The following is a 25,772-nucleotide window of genomic DNA, read 5'->3' on the forward strand; positions in this document are numbered from 1 at the left end:
AATCAGCAAAGGCAATATCATCCTCAGCGTTCTTTGAAAAGATGCATAGTGAGATTGGAGTCTGATTTACAATATTGATTATTCCATGTCATAAAAGGTAGTTGTATCTTCCTCACACTGATATTGCGTGCCTCACATTTCAATAAGAAATATCTTCTATTTTTATTCATCATTTCTCAGCCAATCTACAATGTAGATTTTTATTATTTACTTCAGTTACTGAAGCAAAATAGAGAGACACCATAGAATCTAGACACAAAGATAAAGCACCTGCTAAAACGACAAAGCATAACTTCTTTAAAAAAAAAAAAAAAAACTGTTTTAATAGGAAATAAAACTGTTTTTTACACAACAGTTGCTTGATTAATGATACAGCTAAAAACAAATTAAAAAACACAGTATATAACAAGTAACAAGGAAACCATGAAGAAAGCTGAAGGACAAGCAGAATGTTTTAAATCTTAAAAACTACACTTCAGATTCTGGTAATGCCAGTGGTATGCACACTTATAGCTAGCTACCTTACTTCCAAAGGAGTTAAAAATTTTGGTAGAATGTTAATATAAAGTTAATCAGTCTAGGATGAAAAAATAACACGTTCCTCAAACACCTAAAATGACATAAAATTGCACAGTGGTCAAAAAGAGTTAAGTCCAAATAGATGTCTCTTAAAAACTGTCAGATCAGAAGACAAAGAACTCGTTGTTATAGCTGGTAAAGATAATGAGTGACCATGAACAGAACAGGAGAGTAAAATAAATTACTGTAACACAACACCTTCACGTCTAGGCTGTGATTTATATAATATTAAAAAGTCCAATCATATATTCTACTGGTTTTGAATGACAGGGTTGTGGTAGCAAGAAGGCAGCATGGCTGGTCTTTGTGAGAAGAATAATGAAGTTGTCCCATATTAAATAAGAACCAGTTCCAAAAAGGACCCACCATGGGCCAGAGCAGACTTAATGAGCAACAGCGGTTACACCTCTGTAATAACGTATTTTAGAAAGAGTTTAAAAAGCTTCACAACATTTAAGAGAGAGGGGTGAGATTATTAGAGAAATAAGCCCGCTGATACCAAGGATAGTTAAGGAGGGCAGGATGAGCTCCAGGTGCTGCAGCAGATGTTTACCTGCAGCTCATGGAGAAGACCATGATGGAGCAGGCTGTCACCCTGCAGCAGATTGTGTACCCGTGAGACTTTTTCATCATATTTTTCCCCCATTCTAAGAGAGCAGTATTGCGGTGCTGATCTACACACTTATGTTAAACAACTACACATATATGACAAAAATACAAACATAAGATTAGATATATTTTGGTGTCTTGTATTATTTTTCTACTTCAGATCATTAACTATATAGATATATATATATATGTATTTTAGTATACACAGAATCATAGAATATCTTCAGCTGGAAGGGACTGACAAGAATTATATCATAGAATGGTTTGTGTTGGAAGGGACCTTGAAGATCTCCTAGTTGCAACCCCCCTGCTATGGGCAGGATTACCACCCACTAGATCAGGGTGCCCAGGGCCGCAGCCAACCTGGCCACGAATGCCTCCAAGGATGGGGGAAAAAATAACTGAGTCTGACTTCTGGCTGCACACAGGACTTCCTAAACCCAAAAACATATTTCTGAGAATGTTTTCCAAATGCTTGTTGAGCTCTGAAAAGCCTGGTGCTATGAGCACTGCCCTGGAAAGCCTGTTCCATTGCCCAACCACCCTCTTCATGAAGACCTTTTTCCTAAAACCCAACCTGACCCTACCTTGACCCAGCTTTATGCTGGAAGCTATTGCTGTCACTTCAGAGATCAGCACCCACACCTCTGCTATAGGAAGCAGTGAGGAAGCTATAAGCCACCATGAGGCTCAGTCTTCTCTTTGCTACAGCAAAAAACAAATGACCTCAGCCATTTCTTAAACATCTTGCTCTTTGGACCCTTCTCCATCTTTAGAGCCCTCCTTTGGGTATTCTTAAATGTTTTATGTCCTTCTTACACTTCAGCATGCAAAATTGCACACAGTACTCAAAGTGAAGGCCACACCAGAGCAGAGCTGAACACTTCCTTTCCTCAACCAGCTAGCAAAATTATATTTGATGGCCTTTTTAATATTGTAAGTTTAAATGGAAAATAAGACAGAAATTGCCAAGATTTTTTTTATTAATTGAAAGTAATTGTTTGATTGACTGAGGACAATTTTTCTCTGTTTTAGTTTAGAGCTTTTTTCTCCTCTAAATAAGAAAAGTAGTAATAATATTATCTACCCATACCACCCATAATGATTCATTAGAAAATACATACACAGAAGCAACGTGAATTGTTTAGGAAACTGATTGTTCCAATAGTTGAGGTTATTCAAGGTCTGTGTATAATTACCAATTCACTTTCCAGTGCTGATATTTAAGATACTTTTCTCCTTTTCATCTTTGATTATCTATCACATCTTTCTCATTTCCTTCCCTTTATTTTCTTATGATATGGTTTTGAAATGAAAATTAAGAATGAAATGTTCATTTAATTCTCTCAACCAAATCAATCTCTGAACATGGTATAACAAATCTGTACATTGAACAATTAAATCTGGTCTCACCAGGTACAATGATTCCCATCCTGAAATTGAAATGCCATCTGTGATGCTTTCTAGCATCAAAAGTAGCAATGTCTATCAAAATGTACAAAATACACAAATTCATACTCTTTCTCACTGATCATTCTCAAAACAAGTGTTTATTTTTCAATTCTCATTATTCTTCCTTAGAACTATGTTTGTGTACCTCAGTGGAGGGCAAAGTGGTCTATGCAGGTATCTCTGGAAATGCAGATGAAGATACCGAACGTAGCACCTCTGCATTTAATCAGTTCTCCATGAAAACTAATTAGTTCTACAGAGAACAAAACTTCATGGCCCCATTAGAGCACCTTGATTCTCATCCTAAACACTCCTACTGAATAAATTTCAATATAATATCATGAAACTGTATTTCTCCCTGTCTGTACTGCATTCCTCTTGTCCACCTCATACCAGTCAAACTTGTTGATTTTTCATCAATATATTTGTGTTTTTTATGACAAGATCACAAACAAAAACAGTAATCAGGATTACATAAGCATACTCCTATTACCTACAAATATTTTTACACAATCAATATTATGATTTATTTAGAAAGGTACAAAACACAGAGGTACAAAATAGCAGTTGACTTCTACCTGCATCTCCACTTGTCTTCAAGTCAGAACATTTATTTTATCCTATATCCATATACATCCGTATACATGTCCCTTTTCAGAACATTTTCAATTAAAATACAAGTATGAATAGAGTGTTACTCAAGAAAGAAGCTCCCAAAGCAGAACTTTTAATTAACATTTTAATGCCCTAAGAAACTATTAAATGAGTAAGTACCTTAAAAATCCCTGGGTAAAACTGAAAATTCTTTTCATTTTAATCTGTTGTAAAAGTTCAAAAAATAGGGTGACATTAAATGTAATCACATTTCACCTGAAGCTAAATTAATTTGAACATAATTGAATTTATGATTAAAGGCTTTAGAAACCTTCATTTTTCAATTAAAATTTAGAAGGTTCAGATAATTCACAGTAGATGTGAAAGTAAGTTGTACTTGACTTGTACTATTTAATGTGGAAAACAAATACTAAAATATTACCATCTCTTATTAGAATTGTTACAAGCACGCTTTTTTTTTCAGGCAGATTCCCAACACTACAGCAGCATAAAATATTGTGAAAGACTCTTAGTTGAGTGGGTCATAGTTAATCTAAACCCAGGTAATCTGCATAACTTGGAAGCAACAGGTTCAAATTCTGCTTTTATTGCTTAAAGAAATGTTCTGATTGATTCACCTCAAGGACTGAAGGGTGTTGTTCGTATCCTGCCTCATAACGTCTAAGTCACCTCATCTGATCTGAGCAAGTTTCTCAGTCCCACATCCTTTTCAAAGCAAAAGCTGATGCAAGACATTTGGAAGGAGAAAGCCTGTAATGAACAGCTGTGAATTAAACTCTTCAAAAGTGAAGCAGTTTCCTAATCTCATGCAGCTGCTAGTTTACATTTTCTGAACATTGACTGTACTATTCATTTATTTATTTTTCCTATCAATTGAAAATGCAATAGCCTTTCAATCATTTATACTAGCACACTGCTAACTACAGCTACATGGCTTCTTGATGGTTTAGAGAACAAAAAGTGACTATTTTTGGATAGAAAATGCCATGGAAACACACATTGAGTTATGCTGATGCTGGGTTGCAAAATAAATGTATTCAGCTAAAGAGATTGCCCTTACTCATATTAAATTCAAAGCTCTTTTCATATCTCTGGATATTTTCTTTTTTCTTTTTTTTCTTTTTCTTTTTTTTTAAGAAGGAACTAGTTAAGTAGGTAAAATCTTATATCTTGCTCATGTTTGTTTGCAGCACATTGGCTTCACAGTTAATACCTTGTATAAATTGCACTTTGCACAGGAATCAGTCTGAGATTCTGCAATAATGAGGGAGTAACTGATAGGAGGACAAAATTAATGCATTTAGAGGCTGTGGAACACTCAGGCCAGTTTACTATCAAATACTAAAGCTATTTCTAAAGAACATGCATATTGGAGAGAAAATTAAATCATTATATGTATAATAACCCCTTTGGCCTATATGGAGAGAGATAAATTATCTGCATAGAAGTATCTGTGTATATGAAGTGAGGTCAGATCACAAAGTAAAATTAAAATTCACTATTCACATTATTAGTCTTTGAGTGAAAAACACCATTTATTATGTATATTCTTGTGGTTTCATCATATAAACTTACTACTAAGCTTGATTAAACCAAATGGAAAAGGAACAAAGAAGGAAGGAAGGAAGGGAGGAAGGGAGGAAGGGAGAGAGGGAGGGAGGGAGGGAGGGAGAGAAAAAAAAGACAAGTACATTCAGAATCATAAGCTCCACAATCAGAACAGCTCCAATATCATTAATGTTATTACTCACTGTGCATGCAAGTAGGGGCATGATTATCTTTGCAAGAACAAGAGATTACTTAATGTGTAATTTTAATACAAAGATATTAAGATCAATTTCACATAGTAACAAGTTAGAACATATCTAATCTATATACACATCATAAATTAAGTAGCAGAAAAACACCAATGACTATCAGCTAATACAGTGAGTAAAACTGAATTATTTTAAGATATTCAGGTGAGAACAGAAATTGTACACACTGAACAAAAAAGAAAGAAAAACAAACAGGACCAATCATAAACAAAAGAACGTTAAGAATCCTGCATCTTGGAGATTTCTGAAAGCAAGGATCCATCTTTTCAAGTGTTTACCTGCAATGCATCCTTTTAAATGTGTGGTGTGTTATTAATGAGGCTGTGGTTACACCCCTTCCTCAGGTATGCCCAGTTGGCATTTCTCTTCTAGGTATTTCTATTTCTGGTCAAACAACTGCACTGTCAAAAGCAAATAAACAAACAAAAAAACCAAAACAAACAAACAACAAAAAAAAACCAAGTAACAAAATCACTCCAAGTCCCCACATATAGAGTGGTCCCTTTTATTCAAATAACATCTACTCTTACATTTTATACATTGATGCATACCTCCAGAACAGTTTGTTGATGACACAGATGCATGTGCAGTATATGTAGACTCTAAGTCTTGGTATTTTTCACTGATAAAGACCACAGGTAATTCATTGGTACAGAATTACTTGTAATAGATCAGTCCTCAAAAAAGTATCTGGTAAAAGCAGTGTCTTTAACAGAAACTGCCAGTCATTTCTAGCAAATCTGAGTTCATAGTGTTAAGAGCCGAATGGTGCAAACATTTGTTTTGCAGTCAGGGTATTTATTATAAAATCTCTTTTATTCCTACTGCTGCTGCTTCTTGAAGGGCCTCTGTAGCCGTTACCACAAAGGAATAAGCATAATTTCCATTCATGTTTCTTCCAGTTAAGAGGAAGAAGTTTTTATTCCAAGTCACTGGAAGAAATTAGCTGAAATAATAGCAATAACTTCAGCTGTCCATTTATGCAACTTAAATTATGATCATCTCCTTTACATTCAAGAGAGATGCTGGGAAAGTGTTCCTCCCCATAGCTGCAGAGCTGCAAATATAGGCTGTCTCCTGGCAGTCTGGAGTCATGAAGAGCACCACATATATTGGAGGCCTTGGTAATTGGCTTCCAAAAGCAGCATTTTTCCTAGGGAAATCAAAATAGATCTTCCTGTATCTTCTTGCTCAGTGCCTCCTAAGGATTCCCACTGATGAAATGCTGAAAATCCCAAATGTGCATAAAGTTCTGATGAAAGACAGCTCCTGCCAGAGGCCACCTTCCCTTTACAGCACACTCCAACTTACAGCAAAGATTGACTGAACTGTTTTCATACATTCATTTTATTAAGAATTACCATTTGGCTTTTTCTTCTCTATGACAATTTCACTCATGATAAATATTTTCTAATAAGGATTAGGTAAGAACAAGTCTTTTTCCTAAAAGTTAAGACAAATTATGTTTTGAGTAATTTCACAAGCACAAGGCCAGCCTGAAGATTGAAGGCTAAGTACTTCAGGTCTACCAACACCAAAAACTACTTGACTAAAAGCCTTAGATTTTACAGTTGCTTTTACCACATTGTTCATCAAATCCTGCTGTGATGAGTTCTAGAGGGCTCATCTGCAAAAAATGAGGATAGAAGATAGTTAATCTGATTTTCATTGTTCTTAGTTAGGAGTCTCAAAAGCACAGCATTTTATGAATTAAAAGATTTTAATAGTTATTCTGAAGAGTTTGAAGTACTATAACCTCCTCTAACAGAGAGCAACCTAAGGCACTGAGGGAAAAGATGCATGAACGTATCACTTCTTCTTCACAAGTTTCCTTGTATCAGTTGTGCTAATGTAACTGCCTATTTTTACATTCCTAGCTTATGTCAAAGTAGTGCTACTTAATTTGTCATGCAATAAAACAGATTTATTTTACATCAACATTCTGTATTTATGCTTATCGTATATGAGCAGAGGAGTGGTATCTTGATATGATGCCATGGTCCTTTATATAAATGTGATAAATTAATTTGCCAACTGAGCCTTGACTTGCCTGATATATCAAATTAATCTGCAGCAGAACAGTAACGGACTCCTAGACTCCTCAAACTGAAAGGCATCTAGCCTCTTCAGCTTCTATTTTAAGGAGTATTAACAGGTAAAAATATTTTTTGTCAGTTCTTCAGTAAGCCCGTTCCCACTGGAAAGAAAGGATTATCTTTAGGAATTGCTTTTGTCTTACTGCTTCAAAAGGAAAAGGCTAAATTCCTTTCTTAAAGAAGTTGTCCACCACAAGACATTCTTTGGAATCTCATCCTTTCCTTTGCAACCTATTAGAAGAATAATGCCTCCTGCACTTACAGAAATTTGACTTTGAATTTTGGAACATTAGAATGAAATAAATCAGTAAAAATCAGTAGAAAGCAAGGGTTGGAAGCAAATACATAGTTTTACATTTGAAACATTTTCGCTTTCATTCTTTGAATGATACAAGATTTCAGTGCACTTAAAACACTACAGTTTTTCTAACGTCTAGTCTCATCTCCCTATATTTGCTTGTTTTCCATTATCAGGAATAACATGAACGTACTGACAGGACAACAGAACCCTGAGGATATATTAACAATTCCAGACTGTCAGAATACTTAATGTCCCTCTTTCCATGATAAAAGCATTTCTTATTCAGTACACTTTGATGGACCATATGGTGGTGCTCTTTGTTCTCCAGCATTCACCTCTGATCCTCGCATTTTGTAAGGATCAAGATGAAGTTGTAGAGATTGTGGGGTTTTTTTTTTTTTTTTTTTTTTTTTTTTTTTTTTTTTAATTGCAGTATGCTTTGTAAGTTTCAAACAGCTAATGGTAATAGAACTTGATCCTTCTGAGAATCTTTTACAAGATCTAGGTGGTCACAAGGGAGGCAAATCCCTGAATTATTGAACCACTGATGAGCAATACAAGGACTGAGCAAAATGGTGGTGGGGGAACAAAGCCCATCTTAGAGAAACATAGAATCCTAGATTGGCTTGGGTTGGAAGGGACCTCAGAGATGATCTAGTTTCAGCCCTCATGTTGCAGTCAGGGTTGCCAACCACTAAATCAGGCACTAGACTGGCTGTCCAGGGCCTTCTCATCTTCTCTGTCACTGTCTCAATTGGCCAACTGGAATAGTGATTTCCATAACTTTCAAATCATTTAAGATACACACATTAAAAAAAAAAAATAGCATAGTGACATCAAATATCTCATAATTTCTAAAACTTCAGTCAGAACAACAGTAAAATTTAGGGAGCAATGAATGGAAGTTCAGTCTCTTCCTATGTGCCCTTGTGACTTCCAATTCCCAAACAAATAATATCTAAGAGGGTGTAAGAGATTATCTTGACTCAAAATTTGCTGAGGAACAAGTCCAGGCAAGTCCTGGGCAAAGGTAGAGAAATCTGTCTGGATTACATTGATGGACAGGTCCTGGCTAAGGGTTGTGAAATCCTTTAAGGAGCACAGATGGACAAGGCCAGGGGCAATGAGAGAGGCATAAGCTGCTGATAATGGCTGGGAAATGGTCTTTTGTGTGGACTTATCTTGAGGAAGATGGCCATCTCAGGAGGTACGCACATGACTCTTGCTCAAGCACTCAGGGATGTCACGTAGGCAGGAAAAAAAGGAGGATAAAAGAGGGTCCAACAACCACGAGGATGGGTTTCTGCCATCAGATCCCTCACCACAACGGACTCAAGGTTTCTGCCATCAGATCCCTCACTATGGACTGCATGCTGACAGACTTCCCTGAGCCTACTACCTGAGACCTGCTGCTTCCTCCTTGACTTACTCTGTGGCTTCTTCCTGGACCCACCTGGCACCTGCACCCTCTTGTTCCCCAAGACTGGCCTTGCTGCTCCTGCCCTTCAGCCTCGGACCATCGGAATGTTGTGCTATGGGACTACTGCCAGATCCTGGTGGTGACTCTCCCTGCTTTATGCAATTCTTGCTTCTTTCTATCTTTTCTATCGCTCGCCTTCCCTTCCCCATCACCCCAATCCGTAATAGTGTCCGTCCTCCCCTTTCTTCATCTCCCTTATTAACATTTGTAATAAACTGGTCGGACCAACATTTGAACCGTTGTTTCTTAATCTCATGCCGGGCATACATATTTCAAAGAACCTCCTCTCCCTCCTATAAATTGGAGCAAGACAGAGGGGTAATAGACCTATCAGGAAGGATTTTAATGACATAGACTGACTATGAAGCAGTTCACTGATGCCATCTTCTCTTCCTAACCCCATGGAGCTTCACCTGCATTGAGCCTGATCACACATCATTTCCAGCACTTTCCACTGCAGGGAAACAGGAATGGAAAGAATATCATCCATCAATTTCATTAATCAGGTAGATCTGCTCCAACCCAGCCTGAGCAGTTCAAAGATACTTGCCACCATGTTACTATTTTACAGCTTTCCAAGAACACTCTCACTGATGAGCTTCGGTGTTTTGACCCACAAAGCATTGACATCGTATTCCTGGAGAGATCCCAGAAAAAACTGCGTTCTGAGGAATAAGTACTCCACGTTGGTATAAGCAAACAGAGTACTTTGCAAAGATCGGTTTATACTTCAGCCAGGTTCCAGCATCATAACCCACCAAAATTTTCACATAGATAAAATGGGAATCTTAATCTTAGCATTGCTCTGCAGCATATCAGGAAGTTGTTCTTATGTGTAAATATAATTACAGCTGTCAGACTGTGTCATCCTAAACTACAGTGGTTAGGCACAGATTGATATGAATTTGGGGCACTAAGAGTCTTAATTTCTTATACACAGCAAAAAAAATTAATTTCTTTTTATCAGAAAGGTGATTCAACCATTTTTTTATTTGGCCTACAGTTACCCTTCTCAAAACTAAAACTGACCTTGTGCCACATTTGTTTTGGATATTAAACAAATACACTCTGAAGTGCTTGATCTCCAGAGCAATTACAAAACTGTGAAATTGAAGAAATGAGTCGTTGGCCAGACAGATATATATCCCCATTCTAATATCCTGCATGAAAAAAATATATTATGCTTAAATAATAGATTGTGTGTAAAATATTTTCTGGACTGAGGAGGAAAGGACTGGGGTTTCTGAGGAAGGAGATGTTTTAAATTAGCCTGCAAATACCTTAATGTATAATGCTCTGAATCAAGAGAGCATTCCGCTTATAGTAGCTCTTTATTTATTTATTTATTTTCCTGGGTTGGCTGAAGCCCATTATGCATTCAGCCTGTAAATTCCTATCCATGAAAGCTTTGATTGCCACCTAGGGATTTCTGCCTCTGAGAGAACTACAGACAGATTTGATCACAGCTGTCAATGCACTAACGTTGTTTTTTCTCTGAGCTCATAACTGTGATCTTACATTGTAATTCACTTCTGGATTTAAGCCACAGGCTGACTCAATAAGGACTGTCAGCAGCTAATAGGCTGGCTCACAGAAACCAAAGGAGAAAATAGCTCTGCCTTCCCTCACTCACTAAACATTCCCATGTTTAAAATTCCCAGCATCCCAAGTCATGATTTGAAACAAGCTCAGAAAACAGATAAGACTGTAGGGATACTAACACTCAGATATAAAGACAGGGATAATCTCTATTAGAAAAGTGTCTCTATAGAACTAATCATAGTAAAGCTTGCGGAAATGCGAAAATGGTAGCATGTAAGTCAGGCAGATATTTTACTTTCTTGTAGGTATTGGATATTATCCAACAATTTTGCTTCAGGTTACTATAAAAATTCAATGTATTTTTTTGTCCAACAGAGGAGAGCTAAGCTGCAGTAAATACAATGTATTCTGTTAGTTCTTACAGTAATTAGCAGAATAAAACACATCAGTGTAATAAGTACTGTGTAAAAGACAATATGACCCTCAAAAAACAATGACAGAAATAGATTATGCAGACAATTGAGCAAAAGACATGAATAGTGTAAAGGATACATACACAGAACTTTGCTTCCTCTATCTTGGTTGCTTTCCTCTTTTCAGTAGAAAAGTAAAGGAGTTAAACTAGGAGAACTAGAAGTAATATCTCCTATTTTATTATTTTGGCCCAGAGTGTCAAAGGCAGCTGTTGGTGTTATGGCAGTAGAGGCTGAACCTTCAATTACATTTTGTTGCTGTACAACAGATGGCAGCACAGGAGCAGTTTGATAAAATGGCACCTGACATGGAAGTGCATGTTAATCAAAAGTGTGTCATTGAATTCCTCCATGCAGAAAAAAATGGCACTCATTGACACCCATTGATGCTTGCAGAGCATTTATGGAAATCATATTGTGGATGTGAGCACAGTGAGGTCATAAGTGGTGTGTTTCAGCAGTGGTGACAGCAATGTGAAAGACAAGTAATGTTCCAGATCTTTACTAGCAAGGCATGCAGGCTCTTATTCATCTCTAGTGAAAATGCATAGCTAATGAAGGTGACTATGTTGAAAAAATAGTGTTTTGTAGCTGAGAATTTACTCTCTTAAATAGTGTTATTCTATTCTTTGTATCTGTTGTAGTTTCCATGAAAATATATATAGGAGGCATTACTTTTGGAGTCACCCATGTATAAGTGGAAGGGGAGAACTTGATATCTAAGTCATGAGGAAAACAGCTTAGAGGTAGAGGAAAAAGCATCTGAAAGGAGCTAAAGTACAGTAAAATTTACAGAAATTTTTCTGAAGGTATTTATTTTAGTAAGGTTTTGCTTACTGTGCAATTATAGCATTGTGAAACATAACAGAAATTTTACTTTTTGTTTCATCTTTTTTCTCTGGAAATCTGGGTATATGGTTAGGAGAAAATCAAACTCTGCAAAGCTTCAATCCTGACAAGACAAGGAAGATGGTGCTGTGGTAGGAGGAGGGGGAGGACACTGAAGATTTGTGAATATTCTTCAATGGTTCAGGCGTTAGAGTTTGTTGAGTTCTGTCCCTAAGCATGAAATCAGCAGCGTATGATTCACCATTTAGAGAAGATAGTTAACTGTATCCTGTATTTGTTTGAATTCATTATTTCTTGTCAATAATGACAAACCTCACACCTCTGAATTAATATTTTAAGATTAAATACAACAGGCACTTTCAGACTCAGCAGACAAAATCTTGCTAGTTAGACAATAAGTATTTCTGTCATCTCTTTAGAAAATAAGATCAGAAAATGTTGTGAGCTGGTTTACTGAGTACGCTATCATTATTTTGTTCTTTCTCTCAGCCTTGAAGCTGAGCACAGCTGGATAAAATTCAGAGGAAACTTAAGATTTCTTTTGATTCATGTTGCCTCCAAATTGTTCCTTGGTACTCTGCTTGCTTTCTTAATTTATCTCTGCATAATGAGAAGCAGATATTCTTGATCAAGGAACTGCTGATAGTTACTAAATTGTTTCCCTGTGGATTTCTTTAATTTTTACTGTTTTATCTGTTCAGTGGGGGGGGAGGAGGGGAATCATAATTATTACATAAGCCTTATTATGTTGGATATGAAAAGGAGAATGATGAAAATGCTATATTTAGTCTAATCTTGAACCACAACCTCTAAAATCCATGGCATCCATTTTTTTAATCTCCTGCTTTGATCATTTGAAAAATAGTAGTCCCACTCCCCTTCTGATTTTATTGATATCCTAGTGTTAGGCAAGAAATAAACTTCCTTAAAATACTGTTCCTGAAAGAAAGAAAAAAAAATGTATAAGATTTTCTCTGAAAGCAATTATCTGGAATGGATGGGTGTATTACTGTTTCATCTGACCAAACTTGTCTTCACTCTATTATATCTCCTGCCCTTTGCTGCCATCTTTTCAGAGCAGAGCTTCTAATAGTAGGGTAGCATCTATGGATTTAAGCCTGGAATATAGTTAAATGTATGCCCTTTCTGATTAAATTGGTAGTAATCAGGAAGTTGCAATAGGAAGAGCAGTCCCACAGGGAAAGAATAGGGATGAAAGATGTTTTTACTCCAGATGATACTGTGAAAATAATGTTTACATTGAAACACTTACTTTTAAGCACTGTTTTTCTGTAGAGTTATTGCCACAGCAGAATCAAAATATATTCACGGTCCACTGTTAATGTTCTGTACTATTAGAATTTCAAATGAAGTGATTTTTTTTTTTCTAGCAAAATAAGCAAGATGCCCTTGTTAAAATCTTTCTAGGTTTGTTTATCCTGAGATTACTAATCAGAGTCATAGAATCATAGAATGGCCTGGGTTGAAAAGAACCACAATGATCATTGAGTTTCAACCCCCCTGCTATGTGCAGGATCACTAATCACCAGACCAGGCTGCCCAGAGCCACATCCAGCCTGGCTATGAATGCCTCCAGGGATGGGGCGTCCACAACCTCTCTGCACTGATTTTTAGCTTGGTGAACTAAGTAAACCTAATACCATTTTCTCAACACAATCACTTGAATTATACTTTTGCGATGTATTTTTCAAATGCTCATTCATTCAAAAAGATAAGGCTTGGACAAGGAATTTATGATAGACAGTAATGAGCTATGTGAAGAGATTTATTTCTGTTTTATCAGAGCAGCATGGGGAAAGGTAAGCATTAATTATTTTCTGGTTTGCTTATGGTATTTTTACATAAATTTTATATTAAATATTCTACGTTTCAGATGGTTCCAGTGGATAAAACAACAAATTCAGAAAACATAGAAATGTTTCTATATCAGTTTTGATATAGAAAGTACCATCTTTTGATAGCCATATTTTTGATAGCATGGTTGTTTGTTTGTTTGTTTTCTTTGTGTACTTGTTTTTGTTCATTTGCTACTCTTATCAAGCAAGAGAATGACAAAATAGACATGAGATAGTGTCTGTGACAATAATGATATGTTACTAGAGCTGGGATCATCTTGAGGAGAAAATCTGGCCTAAGCTAATCACAAATGCAGCTCATTTCCAAATGAAGCCATTACTAGAGACTTCTGTTTAATCTTCCATACTTTTCTAGATTGAAAAAAGACATTTGCTTTCTAAATTAATATTATATAAATTCTTAAATTCTCTCCCTAGCTAAAATGGAATATATGAATTAAAATAACCTTTTTCATTTTAAATCTTAATCCTAAAAGTTTATTTAAATCCTGTCTTACTTCTCATTCTTTAACTTCAATTAAGCGTCCATGCTCACTGTCTGTTACCACTGCTTCTGACAATAATGGGGGGAAAAAACCCACATAATTCCTAATTATATCAAATTTGCTTCAAATATTTTAAGTACCTTTGTCTTCCAATGTCTTTGAGCTCTACTGTCCAAATTCACTTCACATCCTCAGACAGATGCTCCTACAGAAATAGTGCTCCCTGTGTTGCTCTGGGACCTGGGCTAGCTTGGCAGCAGCATGTTCAGGAAGATGCAGGAGCAATGACAGTGTTCTTGTTGTTGGACATCTCCCTCTAAAAAAAGTCAACAGATAAATCACTTTCAGTTTTTACACTTCCCAGTTGGTCCTAAATTTTATGTAAAGGCTACATTTTACCTAGTGAAAATGTGTAAGTGAAAAGGACCAGAACAGTGTTGATAGAAGGAACAGTCCAGCTGACATCCCATTGCAGAAGTTGAGTTCAGAAGTTGGAGTGGTTAAATATAATAAACGACAAATTTATTTGTTATACTATTATTCATGCTCTTAGCACAGTTCAGATGGCTGTGAATAAGAGAAATGCTGTGCATAGGTACGTAATGCAATGCATAAATATGTACACATCCCTCCCATGCCTACTGCTGTTCACTGATATACAAATTTCAACAGAAACTTCTCAACTGTGCATTTGAAGATCTTAAGAGTATATTTCACTTAAAATAAAAATGAAGAATATTCAAGACGCCTCACAAATGATTCAAAATAGTTGCTGTTCTGACCTTATCAGAATGTACAAACTACCTACTTCCTATAAGGGAAAAAGAAGAATTTAATTACCTCGATAACTAAAGATTCTTAACTCACTATAAATGAGGATGTTTTGATTTGGAAATTTCAGCTACCAATTGAGAAACCCAACTCCATATACCCAAGCTTGAATGTTTGGAAATTTGAAACTGCTGCAGCTTCTGAATTACATAAAACAGGTTAATGAGACTCAGTGTGTTGCAATGAAGGAATAACCTCTTGTGAGGAAGACACATGAAAGTATGAAACAGCATGATCCAAAATTTCTGTGAAGTCCTGATAAAAATGTATGATGATTATAAAAATGTATGGTTCTGAAGACTGAAGCCTAATTAGCTAGAAAACCAGCAAGAGCTTGAAACAAATAAATAAATGATGTTTTCCATTCTGAAATAAGCTTTTCCCAGTTTTTAAGGAGGAGGCCTCCCAAAATGCACCTGAATGTCCTAACATCATGAAAAATTAAAAAGGCTTGGTCAAAACATTGCTTTCAAAACCCAGTTACACAGATAAATCAAAGTTCTCTACCCACTGTGCTTTCATCATCTGCATGACTATTCCAGGTACATTGTTATATGAACACAACAGCAACAGATCTCCTGCTACTCTTTTTCATCGAGACATTTTAATATGGTAAAGTTTTGAGTAGTTGTCAGTAATCTCGGCTTTAGTGCTCAGAATGATATAAACACACAGGGAAAAATCCCAAGGATTCAGTCTAAGCAATCATAATATACTGGAAGAATATGGAAAATATGCCTGATAGAGGAAGCATGAAACAATAATGACCTGAGGATGTAAAAATATACTATGTGTATAATCTCTAGGATTCAAAGTGTATTATTAACATTTTGAGTGTTTTAAAAGTATGACATGCTGTGTCAGTGATGCCTGCTATCCATTCATAACACTGCATGGAAGTTTACTGAAACACTGCAATAAATCTGTATTTTTCAAGAGGAGACTGGAAACATAACAAGACTCATTACTGTTTAGTTCACTGACACTGTTTCACAATCCTGGAATGGTTCAGATGGGGAAAAAAGAAAGAAAGAGAGAAAGAGAGAAAGAGAGAGAGAAAGAGAGAAAGAGAGAAAGAGAGAAAGAGAGAAAGAGAGAAAGAAAGAAAGAAAGAAAGAAAGAAAGAAAGAAAGAAAGAAAGAAAGAAAGAAAGAAAGAAAGAAAGACAGAAAGAAAAAGAAAGCTTGTAAGAAAATACTAGTGGAATAAGGTGGGCAGGGTTAAAGTTTAACAGGTGGTGGTGATGCATTTCCAAATGCATCCTGTGACCCAGAGGGGAGGTAAAGGATATGAAAACTTACACAAGAAGGAGCAGTTTCTACTGAGAGTTGGAAATTACTGAGTTATTATTAAGTGGACTGACTATGAGTCCACTTCATAATAGAAGGATGAGGAAATGTCTTTAGGGGAGCACTGAGATAATGAGTCAGCCTGAAAGATACGGATTACAACTATCACAATTACAACTTTATTTTTACTGGGAAGAAGTCTTCAGTTTTCAGAGCTAAACACTTCTGAGTAGCTCTGCCTCTTCCTAGAAGGGACACAACTGAAGTGAAAATCAGCCTTGCTCTCTGTCCACACAGGCCTGGCTGTAGCCAGGGAGTTATATTCTCCTAAGCACTGAAGTCACTCAGAGTTCTCAGAATTAAAAATGTTATTTATGACTTACAATGTGACTGGTGCAGGAGGGAAACAAGAGTGGGATGACTTGTAGTAAGAGTTTCAAGATCCAGAATCTCAACAGACATTTACTAGGACAAAGTGTTTGGATGTTGTGTTAAGGGACATGGTTTAGCGGGAACCATTGATGAAGGGCGAATGGTTGGACTGGATGATCCTGTGGGTCTTTTCCAACCTTAGTGATTCTGTGATTCTATGAAAGGTGCATCAGGTAGAAGAAAGAAAAAAAAAAAACAAAAACCTAGAATCAGAATGACTTGGATAGAAGTCTTATCAGTTTAAATCAAAAGCCAAAATATTAGAGTTCTTTCTGGAGGAATTAAAAAAAAAAAAAAAAAGGAAAAAAAAAGAAAAGAAAAGGAAAAAAAACATTTCAGCAAGGATGTAATCTGGACACATTTGAGTGCTGCAGCTGAAATAAAAGAAAAGGAAAGGTGTGGGTGTGAGTTTTCATTGTGACTACAACAGTTTAATGAAAATAAGGAGTAGACTTCATGGCATATTAAATTCATATTTCCATTTCTTCCCCAACAAAAGACTATGCCATTTTTTCTTTCTTCCCTTTCCTTACTTAATATCCCTTTCTACTGCAACTTCTCAATTAGAGAAGAGATGTTATATATTTAATTCAGCTCTAAGATACTATTCTCACGTGTATTTACCTTTGAAATATAAAAAATGTATCAAAAAAACCCAAGAATTCCTGACAGCAAAGCAACTAATTCTACAAGTTACCTAAAAATAAGAATGAAAAAAATTATTCATTTTAAAAATGTTTTTCAAAGGTTCCTAAGCAAATTTTCAAAGATAAACAGCTGCAAATATAGAATGCCAGATCAAATGTTATTTCAGTGGCACATGTTCTACTGAATATGCAATTTTCTTTGCTTGGTGTAACATTATGTTTCCTTTCCTTTTGTTACTTGGCTCTATATCTCACAAACCTTTATTCATACTACAATACATGTGGTTGTAGGATGTGGGGTTTTCTTGGCAGGGGACAGACTACATGTTTATTTGAACATCATGTACTCAAATCAAGAATCAAGCAACCCAAGGTCCCTTTCATAAGTAAGAAATGTTTTCCAAGAAGCGATTCAGCACATACAAGGTTGGAGTCTTCCTCTATGTGTATTGGTCTTTTTGCATCAGCAAAGAATGTTGGGCAATATCCTTTCTACTTTAAGGGTCCTAATTAAAATAGCATCACTCTTAAGTGAGAAAACATTGGCAGAATGTGTTTATAGAATACAAATTTGCATATTTCAAGAAAATAAATAGATAAGTAATTATTTTACCAACTGCAGATGTTTCAGTAAATAGATTTGGGTCACTTACATCTGGAGATGTAAGTCTCTTAAATGCTTGTACATATAGCTATATAGCTAAATATATGTATATATATATAGTTCACTGGGGAATAGAATATATAATAAGAACCCCTCTACTTAGCATTTTGAACAACAAAGTGAAAACTGTGCATATTAGATATATTTATCTTTTATTCAAATGGTTAGCTTTCCTACAATCAAATAAATTTGCATCTAAAGAAATTCAGATTATACTCTTCCACTGATGAAATATAGATGATGTGTAATTAATACTTTATCCTATTTACTTAAATAATTGAAATTTTTTTCAAAACTTTTTTTTTTTTTTTTTTTTTTTTTTTTTTTTTTTTTTGGTATATTAGTCAAAATAGTTTCTGGGAGGGAAACCAAAAAACATGCTTCTAATCTTATTGTTACTTTTTTCTACACTACTTGTATTCATTTGCAAAGACATCCCTTTGGTGAAAAATAATGGTAGTTCTGGAATTTACAATTTTCTGTTATTTATAAAGAGTTTCTAGCATAACCAGTCCAGATGTCAATGGCTAATTTGTTGCTGTACCTGGGAGGTGATCGTGAGGCTAGGAATTGGACCTGTAGGAAATGCTTTTCTGTAAGTCTTCCAAATTTGGTTTGCAACAGAGGGATTTCTTCCTAAATCTCTTGTAGAAAGACTGCTGCTAGCAGGAGTTAAATGCAACAAATTTTGCATAACTAATGTATCCAGATAGTTTCTTTGTAGCATGCCAGCTCCATTCTGGTAGTATCCAAAGCTCTACCTGCTTCTTGAACAACAACAACAATTAATTCAAAATAATCCAGGAAGAACATACCTTTCATTTCTTGGGACAGAATTCCTGTTTCAATTCTGTATCCACCATCTCCTCTCATCACCAGTTATATTTAAAAATAAAATACAAACATGAAGTAACTTTTAAATTCTTATAAACAAAATTGTTGATATTTTATACACCTGTCAACTGACAGCAGCCAGGCCCTGGTTTGGTCCAATCATCTCTGTATACAACCAGTTCCGTAGCTACATCACCTCAACTAATGCTTTATTCTCAAGATTTCATATGGTTTATTTGTATAGGCTTCTGTATAGGCATGAAATATTGGTTTTTTGTTTTTGTTTTTATTTTTTTCCAAGTTTATTTTTCTATATTAAAAAAGCATTAAAAAGGTAACTATTTTCCACTTACTAATTCAGTTAAAATACTAACTGAAGTCCAAGTTCTATAGTACACTGGCTTGTGAGTTTTAGCTCTAGGTATTAATACATGATGGCCAAGATGAGACTGTCAGGAATAAATCTTGTTAAGTGATTAGAGTAACAGACCTTGTGGAGAGGGAAAAAGCAAAGACTACATGTTACAGTTTTGCTACAGCTTTTGACACAACCTTCAGATAACATAGTTTTATGCAGTCTTAGGAAATATAGCCAAGCATACCAGATTTAGCTTACTGTCAGTGATAACCGCTTTTTATTGCCACCCTATGTGAACCTCCGGTTCTCTTTTTGACCTCCAAAAGAGGTTATTGTAGTATCCTTGACACCCCTCTGTCCCAAGAACATTTGAATGATGCCAAGTTCATCATGCATACATGTATTTTCTTATCATTAAAAGAGAATTTCTACTGCACCAGGACCTACATGCATAATGCCACTCACCAGCAAAGATGTGAATAAGGGATATCATCAAGCCAGCACAGGTTCATCCAAGATCTTATATCCTAGTAGCTAACCTTCTAATGAAGTAACATGACCAGACTAACTGACATGAATAGGCAGTCATTTCATAAAGTCTGGCTGATTATCAGCAGCTACAAAGAGCAATGTAAGGCATGAATCCATATGTTTAGACATTCTGGATTCCTACATTATTCACACACCAGGTCTAAGTACATGCTCTGATTTCCACCTTTAGAATTAGATGATTACATATCTTCTGATATATCAGTGTCATATCCCAATGTGGAAAATTATATTTGAAAAACTGGCTTTTTAACTAGTCTTGTGCATTAACAGTACAGCTATGATGACCTTCAGTCAGGTAAATATAAAGCAACACCCCTGCACTCCCAGTAGTGTACATGCAATTGTAGATTACTGTACCTCTTCAGTCAACCATGGAGCAGCCCTACCTTGAGAATAATCCCAGCAGGAAGAATAGCTCCATCTTCCTATAAGCTTTAAGGGATGGTCCCAGCTCCTGCAAAGAAAGGACAATTTACAAAACACTGTCAGGCAGCTTTGAATTTAACTGAAATAACTAAGGCCTGAGTTATTGTACACCTGGCTACCTTACAAAATCTCCTCAATCATTCCCTTAGTAAAACATTTTCCTCCGTATATCATCATACTATCTTCTAGACTCTCTCTGTGGGTATGTGATAATGTATGCACAGGCATCTGGAGCTTTCTGAAACTACAGAAAATACTTCAGCTTCTGAAATGACTTTTTTTTTTTTTTTTTTTTTTTTTTTTAATTCCATACAGCATCGGGAATGAAAGCAATGATTCATGCTTCACAGTTCAAAAAGAGAATTTAGAGAGAATGTCCATGACAGGAGCAAAATCCAGCTTTGAGACTGTGGACAACTGAAAAGCACAAACACGTTCCCCCAGTCAGATTAAACAAATTAATTTGAACAACATACAGAAAGGGAACACGATGGCTTATATAAAGGCATGTGGACTCATTATTAACTTTAATACTCCCAGGGAAAAAAGGAGGGAAGGGAGAGAAAAAATGACCAAATAAAAAGCAATTTCCAAGCAAGTGTATCTTAAAAAAGCTTTAGATTCTTCTAATTGAGACAGATGTTTGCTATGTGTCTATAGATGTTACTAAAATCTACAGAAAGTCACAACTTAACCCATCCCATTTAAAATTCCTCCAATTAAAATGTGAGTTAAATTATTCATTCTGTAAAAGCTGTATTTATGAGAACAAGTACAGATTTTATTGAATTAACCATCTATATTAGAAATATTGGGCATAAAATAAATTGCTATCATATAACTTGGAGACAAATTTGAATTGAATATCCATCAAATTCTTATCTTAGAGAAAACAGCCCAATTGTCACAGATACTGAATACTTTCATGGTTTAGATAAACAACACTACAGCAAACAAAAAAGTAGATTATACAGCATTAGAAAGCTAGAGAGTTCCAGCGTTATTTGTTGTAAGTTGTAGAAAATGTAGTGACAGCTGTAAGAATTTTAATATATAATAGCTGTTTGTTCAGCGCAGTGATTAGCACCTGGATGAATGAAGCCAATTTCTAACCCTTCTGGTAGAGATGAAGTACATCAAATGAACAAGATTACACAGGGAGAATGTGACAGCATCAATGTTAGTTTTTGAAATTATAGCACTTTATTTAGTGACTGGTTGGTGGGCAGTTTTGTGAGCTTTCTCAGAGCCTTGAGAAGAAATAAATTAACCATAAGCTTTCTACCTAGCTAATGCTATGATGGGAATATATAGAATGAAAGATATAGGTCTCTGTTCTGCTTTCCAGACTCATGCTGCAGATATGCAAAAATTGAAATAACTTTATGAATTACAGAAACAGCTGAGTGACTTCACGCTACGCTATTCCTCTGTCTGGATTAGTTCAGCCTCCAGACACCATAAAACAGAAGATTTGCATGTTCTTTGCTGTACCAAGCCAAAAGGGATATAATTATACCTGCATTAAACTGCCGTATTTGTATACTATCAGGAGCAAGCAGAGATGAAGTAAGTATAACAAATTCAAATCACAGTGAAGCTGAGCTGAAACAAAATGTGTCTGCATTGTTGAATAGTGTCTGCATATGAGAGGTTGGGAAATCTTTTACTTTCTTAGTGCTGTGATTGTAAAACAGGTTAACGCAGTAAATTGCATTCACAACCCACCTTTTCTTTATGCACGACATCTTTATTCCACAAAAACATTGGCTTGTGGGGTGTTTTTACTGCTGAATTGTGACTGACATCAGAGGACAAACTTCACTCACATTACCCTTCCAAGAGTCAACCACAGGCAGCAACCAACTTTTCCACTGAGTTGAATATATATCAATCAGTTATTTCATTTAACTAATATTTCCATATCTTTTTTGCAAGAGCATCAGATGAAAGTGTGTGAAAGATTTGACTAAAAATAAGTGTCATCACTTACATCTGCCCTAGCCAGAACTGGCAGAAATACATCAGATAAAAACACTATCAGTACTAGAAAAATCTGTTCTTATCTCCCAAATGCTTGCAGATCAACTGTTAAAGTATTTGCTTCAGTAAATCTGCTTCCTGAAATGTTGAAATCAGCCCAATTAGTATACGGCTCTGAGAATCCAATTTTTTCATAACTGAGGCGTCTCTATTCCGTATATCTATACTGTATAAAACTTTGTATCTTTCAAGTTCACCACAATTTCTTGGATAATTACTATTAATTACTTCTGAATTGAATTGTAGCTTAAATTCTGGAAGGTACATTTTATTGGGTCCCTGTTTTGCAGAGCAAATTTGTCTCATTTTTATCTTTAACCAATTATTTTCTCAACCTGGTCTGTACATACCTGTTGGTAATAGAAAGTATATTAACCTTTTAGTGTCTAAAGGGAGCTATCAGATAGAAGGAGACAGACTCTTCAGCAAGGTGGGCTGTGATAGGACAAGAGGAAATGGTTTCAAACTAAAAGAGGGGAGATTTAGATTAGATATAAGAAAAACAGCTTTTACAATAAAGGTGGTAAGGTAAGGCACTGGAACAGGTTGCCCACAGAGGTGGTGGAAGCCCCATCCCTGGAGACACTCAATGTCAGGCTGGATGGGGCTCTGAGCAACCCGATCTAGCCATAGGTGTCCTTATTCATTGCAGGGGAGTTGGACTAGAAGATATTTTAGGGTCTCTTCCAACTCAAACGATTCTAGGATTCTATGTTGATCTCCATAAGAAAAGCATGATTTTGAAGACTTGGCTTCAATAAAGTTTTCACTTGTGTCTTAGTTTGAAACTGTTAAGTTGTCCTAATTCCTAACAAGTAAGTTGTGTACTGTGACTTAGGTAAAGACAAAATCACTGCTACTGTCAATTCCTTATCCTTCATGCCAGGGAATAGTGGTAGAAAAGCAGGAAAAGGAGCAGAGAAGACATCTGTTTTTATTTAGATCTCCCAAGAAGTGAAGATATCAGATTCACACCAAAGACAACAGACTATCACACTAAAAAGATGATGAAACTATCATTTCATTTTAAAGAGGAAAACGAACGAACAAACAAACAAACAAACAAACAAAAAACAATGCAAAGTAAAAAAGAGTTGTAATACAAGAGTTAAGTAGTTTCAATAATGTAATGCAACACTTTTGCAGGTCTAGTTTCACCCCTCTACCTGAACACATTCTGGACACACCAAAGGTGAGTGGTTGGTTTATTTTTCTTCTTGAAGAAACCGTTATTCGAGAACAAAAATAATAACAAAATCAGTGTACTTGCATGCCTTCACATATGTGTGTATACACAACCATTGTGTACACAGTATTTTCTTCTTGATCCCACTTTCGCATGTATTGATTCCCTTACAGAATTTGACAGGCTCCTCTCTCTACCTTCTTCTGGAGCCTGCTAGGGTCAGAAGACATCTTAATACATGAGATGCTGTAAATTTACAAAAAAAAAAAAAAAAAAAAGACATTGTGCTCTAATTTTTTACAAAATGCTTCTTCTTTTAAACCACTTGTGCTCTTTTTTAACTATTTCTGCTCTCCATCAAGTTGTATCTTCAGCTTTGAGATAACTGAAATCTAGTGGTTGGATTATCTTGTTATACTTACCAGTGAATCTGGAGGCATCACGTGTCTCACCAGTTTTAAACTAGGACTCCAAAACCACTTGATGCTCAAAAGAGCACGGTTATCTTTCAAAGTGCACAGCCCTGCTATGTTGTCTTGCCAATGCTAAACTTGCTCCCTGCAGAAGCCATTCAGGCCTCTGCACTGCTTTCCTGACCTTGTTCGTGCATGAAGCATTTCCAGTACACAGCAGGCTATAATCCAAAGACAGACAGGCACTTCTCAAAGGGCATCTAAATGTCTCCACTATCCACTGATGAATTAGGTAAGATGCATCTCAGCACACTTGTTTCTGCATAATGCTTTCATATTCTCCCTAATGAAAACTCTGAGCATTTGCTTAAAAATATTTTTACCTCCACAAAATCATACCACAAAGCAGCAGCCCTAAAATTATTGGATAAAATCAAAGACATTTGGAAGCATAATGTGATGTTTGAAGGGCATCACTGTTTGCTACGGCTCAGCCACCCCTGAAGACCAACAGAGTAAGTAAATAAATAAACAAACAATAAAAATGAGCAATTATACATGAAATATTTCTGTAGAGTTTATCCTACAGGGAAGAAAAACTGTGCAAACACACTACAAACCAGTAGCTGAATACATGAAATAAACACATTCAAAAATTAGCTGTGGTAAAGCTGTTGCTCCCCCTACACACTACAAAGTAATGCCGATAAAAAAAAATGCACGCAGTCCCAGGATAATTCACTTTTCATGGTTGTTTGATCACATCTTCCATATGAATTAATTTGTTTTTTTAAGAAGCAGTGCCTACTGGTGTCAATAAAGAAAAATAATATTCAGATGTAACCCGCTTTCCATTGGCAGGGCATTGTGTTTTGGTCTTTTCAGAGCATTTGTGTTCTCTTTTCATCTCAGAGCAAAGTAATTTATTCCATTGTACCTAGCTCTCTCCCATCCTCCTCACTTCCTCCTTTGCCCTTCATTTTATTGAGCCATGCTCTGTGTCTTTCTGTTTAACAGTTGTAACAAAAGCCCTGTTGTCTCCTTTAATACATTTGCCTGTGGTGAGTGCTGGACATTGCACACTGGCTCCCTGTGAGCCACCTGCAGCACAAGAAATAGAGCAGGAGGAGGTCAAGCCTTAAACCACACAAAGACTCTGAGCAAAACAGTCCCTTGAAGCTCTGATGTGCTGTAGAAGCACAATGGGTGTACTTTAAATTTGGCAGTAAAAACAACTGGAAGGTCAGTGCACTCCTGCTATGCAGCCATCCTCTGCATTTTCCTCCTAAAGAAACCACTTGTGTTGTTCTTCAAAGCAACTGATGTCACTGCACTCCAGCTGATATGCACTGTTCAAGCAGCAAAGAGGTTTATCACATACAGTATATCTCGATTGTTTAGGACGTACAGGAGGGAAAACGGTTTACTATATCAGGGTCTGGAATCTTGTGAGAAATTCTACTTTAGGTTCAAAATGAATCCAAATGAATGCCAAATAGAGATATGTTGGAGTCAAAGAACAGCTATGGGCGATGTATCTCAATACCTTTGAGTGGAAATAGAACAATGTAATTCTGTTCCTTAAGAACTGCTCTCTGAAATAAGTATTTTTGCTTCCCCATATTAATCATTTAAGCACACAGACAGAGGAGCTCAGAAAAAGCAACCATTAGAAGAATGCAAAAAGCTGTGAAAAAAAATAATATTAGATCATGTCTTTGTAATTATACTCATAATGCACAAGAATAGCTACGTTGGCTTTTCAGTAATAACAATTAAAATAGATCTTAGATTAGATTAATCAATTCCAACTGAAAAACAAAAATTGTTTTCTGAGTTATGCATCAACAAATATTGCAAAGAGAAAATTAATGGCACATTCCCTATTAATAGTAATAGAAGAAAGTGGAAAAACAACACTG

General features: G+C 36.0%; 1 long non-coding RNA gene across 1 annotated transcript in view; it reads right to left on the reverse strand.

The window, feature by feature from the left end:
* Positions 1 to 25,772, reverse strand: part of LOC121109890 — a 59,526-nt gene that overhangs the window by 14,803 nt on the left and 18,951 nt on the right. The window contains exons 3-5 of the long non-coding RNA XR_005857684.1: positions 20,169 to 20,236; positions 14,316 to 14,491; positions 5,351 to 6,699 (exon numbers count right to left, since the gene is read on the reverse strand). This is a non-coding gene — a long non-coding RNA (uncharacterized LOC121109890). The remainder of the gene's footprint in view (positions 1 to 5,350; positions 6,700 to 14,315; positions 14,492 to 20,168; positions 20,237 to 25,772) is intronic.

The sequence above is a fragment of the Gallus gallus genome, chromosome 2, assembly GCF_016699485.2.
Source record: "Gallus gallus isolate bGalGal1 chromosome 2, bGalGal1.mat.broiler.GRCg7b, whole genome shotgun sequence".
NCBI lineage: Eukaryota > Metazoa > Chordata > Aves > Galliformes > Phasianidae > Gallus > Gallus gallus.